Source organism: Diabrotica virgifera, chromosome 5 (assembly GCF_917563875.1).
Source record: "Diabrotica virgifera virgifera chromosome 5, PGI_DIABVI_V3a".
Lineage (NCBI taxonomy): Eukaryota > Metazoa > Arthropoda > Insecta > Coleoptera > Chrysomelidae > Diabrotica > Diabrotica virgifera.
The window spans coordinates 82,942,515-82,949,487 of record NC_065447.1 but is presented as its reverse complement, the minus strand read 5'-3'; positions in this window follow the sequence as shown (position 1 = coordinate 82,949,487).

Sequence of the window (6,973 nt, the reverse complement as noted above, 5' to 3'; positions counted from 1 at the left end):
TTCGTAAATTTTTTTTTCTATGGATGCTATACAATGTGCAACTTCTCTCGCTACTTACATACATTCAAAATGAACAATTTCTCAGGCAGTGAGAAAAGTCGACCATTGCAGTGAGAAATATTTTTTCTCACGGGTTCACCGCCGGTTTACATACATATGATCGCCATTTCCATGGTAACATGCATAATACAAACACAATTATTTTTGTCAAACAAAATGGGTTCAAACTTGTCAAAACTTATCAAAAATTACCTTTTAAGACTGTTCAACTGTGAATTATAATTTTACATAAATAAACTATATAAATATTAAGAATATTAAATACCTATGTGTATATATGTATTTTATTTCAATTTAGGCATATAATATACCTAAAAGCACCTAAATTATTTAATTTTGAAGTCTAAACTATTGACAAAAACGCATCCATAGAAAAAGTACAGTGTCCAACACGAGAGAAAATGACAAATTTCTCTCTCGCTTGATTTGCGGCACTCGCCTCGTGCCTCGGCTCGTGCCAACAAACTTCTGCGCTCGTGAGAAATATGTCTTTTTTCTCTCTTGTTGTACAACATACTATTTCTTCTAAAGATTTCCAGCATGGTGGTATAGTGTTGGGAGTTAAAACTTTTAATTTTTTTCAAAAACTGTTCGCTGTCTTCTTTAGCACTATCAGTTTTCATAAAAATACGATATCTTGCATCATTTACTGTGTTGCAGTTATTCACGGCATACATTTTAGCGGTAAACTCTAAAAAACATAAAAGTTTCAAGTAACAAGTATGTGTTGCTTTCTGGTTGCAATTTATAACGACATTTAAATGCTGCATTTATATTGAATAATATATTATAAATATTTAATGTTTACAGTTTTTTTTAAATTAATCTAATGTAAATAAATTTCCAAATTATTGGATATTTCATAGTAGGGGAATAAGGGGCTTGTTGTAACAGGGGTAAGTAGTAACACGGCTTTTTCATAGGTTATTTGACCGTTTTTAACTCATTTAGCTGACTCAATCTTAATCACTTATCGCCCTGCAAATGACATCGTCTAGCTAGCCATCCTCCGATAGTTGCAAATAGTAGTTTTGTGCACGTGCTTCATTTGGATGAGGTAATTTAAAATTTGACTCTCATAAAATTTTGGTTATCGCTATTGTTTTAAACGGAAATGAATCTTTCGGTGTTCATTTCTTTTCTAAATTTAGTTATACTTTGATGTTGCTTAACGATTATACGATTAACAAGATATTTTTACAGTTATTTTAATACATATACAAAAGTGTGCTACGGGGTATGTTGTAACAAAACGTTGGGGCTTGTTGTAACATGTTACAAATTGCGCTGAATCTTACTAAATTTATGATCTACAATATAAAAACGTATTATTTAGTTTAGTAATAGTCCAGAACGAGACAACATAAAAAAATCAGAAAGGGCAACTCAAAGCCAGGAAGTGAAGTCTACGAGTTAGGTTCAGCGGAAATTTTAGATAATCAATGTAGCATAAAGCAAGCAAGTAAAACAGCACGGACTGTGTCATGTATCTTTATAACGATATAGAAAAAAAGAAAAACAATAAGAGTCTACAAGTGGGCTGTACTAAACCAGGGATAGTTTTTACAGCCGAAGAAGAAAGGCTTCGTATATTCTGAAGTGCACCGAAGTATATTTTGTACTAATTCCCATGAAGATGCGAAAACTGCCTTATCAATATGCTGTGAAACTCAGTGCTAAGCAACTTCCTTCTTGGTATCAAAATTATACAGTTGGTCCAGATTGGGTCCAAAATTTTATGCGTAGAAATCTACATTTATATTTAAGAACACCAGAAGCCACCTTATTAAGTCGAGCAACATCTTTCAACAGGACCAACGTTGGTATTTTCTTCGAATTATTCCAAAAAATTCGAATTTTTGTAATGTTACAACCTACCCCAATAGATGTTACAACTGGCCCCAAGCGTGGGGTAAGTTGTAACAATGCACTTTTTTTGGTAAAATGCTAGTTGATTAAAAAATAACAGTCTTCTTAATTTTTCTTCAGTTCAATTTTATTCAGAAAGAGTTAAACTAGCGTTTAGTCTTTAATTAGTGATAATTGGGAAAATAGCTGTCAAGATATATTTGATTTTATGAAAATTGTTACAACTAGCCAGGGTTGTTTTGTTTTAAACATTTTGTTTTAATCAAATGTTTTAAACATGTTTTAAACGTTTGCTTATGTTTAAAGCAGTTTTTGTTTAAAACGCTTAAATTAAACAAGTGCTTTTTTTTCATTTTCTTTATTAATATAACATCAAAAAAATTCTCAAATACATTATATAAACTTTTTAACATATATTATTTATTTATTAATAATCTGAACACAAAAAAAAATTGGAAAACTGAAAATATTTTACAAAGAAGAGTTAATCAATTTCTCAAAACTGTTTCAGACTCATAACTCATAGTAATCTTGTAATTTAAATCAGTCACGTCATCACTGATGGAATTAAGCTCTTTAAAAATTGAAACCGTAGACAGCCGTAGAAATCCATTATATATAAAAATTGAAACCAACTTAGCAGCTTTGACATTGCCTAGCCGATTACGTAGTTTGGAATGGTAAACCTTATGATGAGAAGACTTTCTATATATGTTGGCTGACAATGCAACAGCTGTGTGAAGCTGTTGAGCAAGTTTCAATGCTGTAGTATAATACCTAGTTATATTTTTCTTAGAACGCCACCATGCCAATGGTTTTACATTCTCAATATAGGTGTTTAGAAAACATATGGTGTAAAGGGTACACACTTTGTCTGGTAATAATAATAATCTAAAATGCTTCTGAATGATAATTTATAATGGATGGAGGATAATAGGTTAATTTTTGGCACGGACTAATTGAGTATTCCACATGGTAAAAATTTTACATTTAACGTACAATCGATGTATACCTTATGTTGGGGTCACAGTAACGTCTAATGCCGTTAATTAACGCGTTATTTGACTAACGCGTTAAGTGTAGCCATGACTTAGCGCGCTAATTTGTTAATGCCATTATTAATGCCGTTAAACGTTAGGCGATAGATCGGGTGTCGGTTTCTTTCCACACTACAAAGGAGTTACTCCGTTACTTATCGCGTTGTTGTGGCTACACTTGCACTGTTTCAACAAGTTCTAGCTTGCAGCGCAGCAGAGTAATTTGTTTTGTGAAATGGGTACATACTATTCTACGAAAATGGAGTGGAGTAATGAAAAAATAATTGAATTTTTAACAGTGTTTGAAACAGAACCTTGTTTATGGGATCCCCGACAAAAGTCACATAAAAATTGTGGTGTTCATGGTGACGCTTGGCGTCGAATTGTGCAATTATTATCTTTTCAGCGACGGTAGAAGATTTGAAAAAGAAAAAAAGACACACTTATGGGATACTATAGGACCCATTTGAACGAATGATATAAAACAAGCTGGTTTGCATTTGATGTTATTACCGTGTTCGTTTTCTGTGCATTTTTATTATCCACCATCTTCTTTTGAGTCTTGGTTTTTGCTTGATCCGTTTATAAAATAATAAATTCATAAAATAATAATCAGCACTCATAAAATATAACAGCGTAGCAGCTTCGACTTTCATCTTGAAATTATTGGATTAAAAACGCGTTTTCTGCTGACTACGCGCTAAAATAAGTGTGGCCAGTCACTTTAACGCGCAGTTTATTCCAACATTTTTGGTGCGTTAACTAATACGATAATGGACGTTAGACGTTAACGTTACTGTGGCTCCAACATTACACTACTCCAAGAAATTAACGCACCACCTTAAAAATGGATCATTTCTGATGTCTCAAATTTCCTAAACCTGTCGTCCGATTTAAGTGATTTTTTTATATGTTATAGCCTTATTCATTAACAATATCGTTGTAATGATATTGTTGCCAGACAGGTAAATTGTCAGTGTATACCGGGTGTACTAATCAAAATGCTTTTTTTTTGTCAAAGTTCACCACACCCTGTGGAATAGTGTAGTATTTATAAAGTACTGAAATTAAAACCCAACTGTAGTTTCAGATTTTCTTAACATTCTGTTTTGATTCAATCGCTTATGTTGCAGTGGTACACACATGTTCCTAGAGGTTGGGTTGAACGAGTGTGTGTGTGTGTGTGTGTGTGTGTGTGTGTGTGTGTGGACAATAAAAAAGTTAGGTACCTACTTCAACAACTAGCCATGTTCTTCATCAATACAGGGTGTTTCTAAATAAGTGTGACAAACTTCAAGGGGTAATTCTGTATGAAAAAATAATGACAGTTTGCTTTATAAACATATGTCCGCAAATGCTTCGTTTCGAGATATGGGATAATTAACTATTTAGATAGGAAATAAGCCACAATTAAATTGAAAAAAATAATTGTTATTATCGTTTCGACGCTCAAATCGGGTGTCGTTCGTTGTCAAAATACAAAATACTACTGAAATATGAGATATGGGATGTTGAAATTTTTCTTACAAACTGACGTTTTATTTATTGCTCTAAAACCGGTTGAGATATGCAATTGAAATTTGGTAGGTTTTAAGAGGTAGTTGTTGCTCATTGTTTGACATACAATTAAAAATTTTATATTCTTCATTGGCGCGCATACGGGTCATATTACCCGCAAGAAATAAATCGTCAATTTTTTAAGAAAAATTTTTCTTAGTCCGGACCTGGATTTTTCTTGTGACTAGTAGTTGGATGGTTTGGATTGTAAATGACACATATGTGTACCAAATATCATAAGAATATACAGGGTGGTTCTAAAGTTATGGGCCCAGAAAGAAATGGGCAAAATTGATAAAACACCCTGTAACTCGGTTATAAAAATCGGAAGTGTGACAAACTTCAAGGGGTAATTCTGTATGAAAAAATAATGACAGTTTGCTTTATAAACATATGTCCGCAAATGCTTCGTTTCGAGATATGGGATAATTAACTATTTAGATAGGAAATAAGCCACAATTAAATTGAAAAAATAATTTTTATTATCGTTTCGACGCTCAAATCGGGTGTCGTTGTCAAAATACAAAATACTACTGAAATATGAGATATGGGATGTTGAAATTTTTCTTACAAACTGACGTTTTATTTATTGCTCTAAAACCGGTTGAGATATGCAATTGAAATTTGGTAGGTTTCAAGAGGTAGTTGTTGCTCATTGTTTGACATACAATATTCTTCATTGGCGCGCATACGGGTCATATTACCCGCAAGAAATAAATGTTTTTTAAAAAAAATTTCAACACCCCGTATCTCGGTAACGAAGCATTTGTGGACATAATTTATAAAGCAAACTGTCACTTCTTTTTCATGTAGAGTTACCCTTTAAAGTTTGTCGCACACCCTGTATTGATGAAAAACATGGCTAGTTTTCTTTAAAACTACCTAACTACATAAAGTATTGTCCTTTTCATGAGCATTTTTCAGTGCGTAACAAATGATAGGAAAAAGGGTAAGTCTGTGATAATACACATTTATGACATTTATTCTAACATGACATTTTAGTTAAATCTGACAGTTGTCACATTTTATTTTTAATTTGGAATAAAAACAAATCAAATGTCTTTCTTGCATTTATAAAATGGTATTTTCTTTGATTTGTATAGTCTTATAAATTATACAAATTATATTTGTAATATTATTATCTAATTAAAAAAAAAATATTATTTTTTATTATGGCGCCATCTATCAACAACTAGATGTCTGTAATCACGGACGTGCCTTTTTTTCTGTCACATACAATTTAATGCGTTAGAAAGAAATCGAAAAACTGTGACGCACTGAAAGATGATCATGAGAAAAAGAATACCTAACTTTTTTATTATCCAACATAAGCGATTGAGTCAAAATATATAATGTTTGAAAATTTGAGGATATAGTTGGGTTTTAATGTCAGTATTTTATAAATGCTGCAATATTCCACAGGGTTTGACGAACTTTGAGAAAAAAACACAGTTTATTGGTACACCCGGTAACTCGGTATACAATAATATACAATAACCCACAACAATATTATTACAGCGATAGTGTAAAATAATAAGGCTATCATCATCATCAATGGTGCTACAGCCCTATGAAAGAGCCTCGACCTTCCCAAGTCTATTACGCCAGTCAGTCCTATCCATTGCCAACCGTTGCCAGTTTGCTGCGCCTATTTTTCTCCCATCCTCATCTACACCATCTTTCCATCTAAGTTTTGGCCTACCCTATTTCTACTTCCCACAGGTTGTGACATAAGGATTCTTTTAGGAGGGTTGTTATGCTGTGATCTTGCTAGATGTCCTGCCCATCGTAGTCTTCCTATTCTTATAAGAGATACTACGTCTTTACCACCAAATATATGTTTATATCTGTGGTATACCTCGTAGTTGTACCTCCTCCTTCAAATACCATTTTCACAGATGCCACCGAATATGCCTCTCAGGATCCTTCGTTCAAATATAAGCAGAAGGTTTTCATCTGCCTTGGAGATGGTCCATGTCTCCGATCCATATGTCAACACTGTTTGTATAAGGGTTTTGTATATGGTTATTTTTGTTTTTTGGCTTAAGTTTTTGTTCCTCATATGTCTACTCAGTCCAAAATAGCATTTGTTCGCTAGGATTATCCTTCGCTTGATTTCTTCCGTCATTACGTTCTCCTTGGTGATCAGGGATCTAAATAATAAGGCTATGTATCTAAATCTAAGGCTATGTATCTAGATGTGTATCTAAATAATAAGGCTATAACATATTAAAAAATCGCTTAAATCGGCCGACAGATTTAGGAAATTCGAGACATTAAAAATGACTCATTTTTAAGGTGGTGCGTTAATTTCTTGGAATAGTGTATCTATATATTTCGCTGATGTACATTATATACACAATGTTTTCAGTTTATTGGTAAACATGAAACTTGAAATGTCACTGAACCGGAGAAAACCTCTGCTATTGATTAGAAAGGAAGTACTTGTA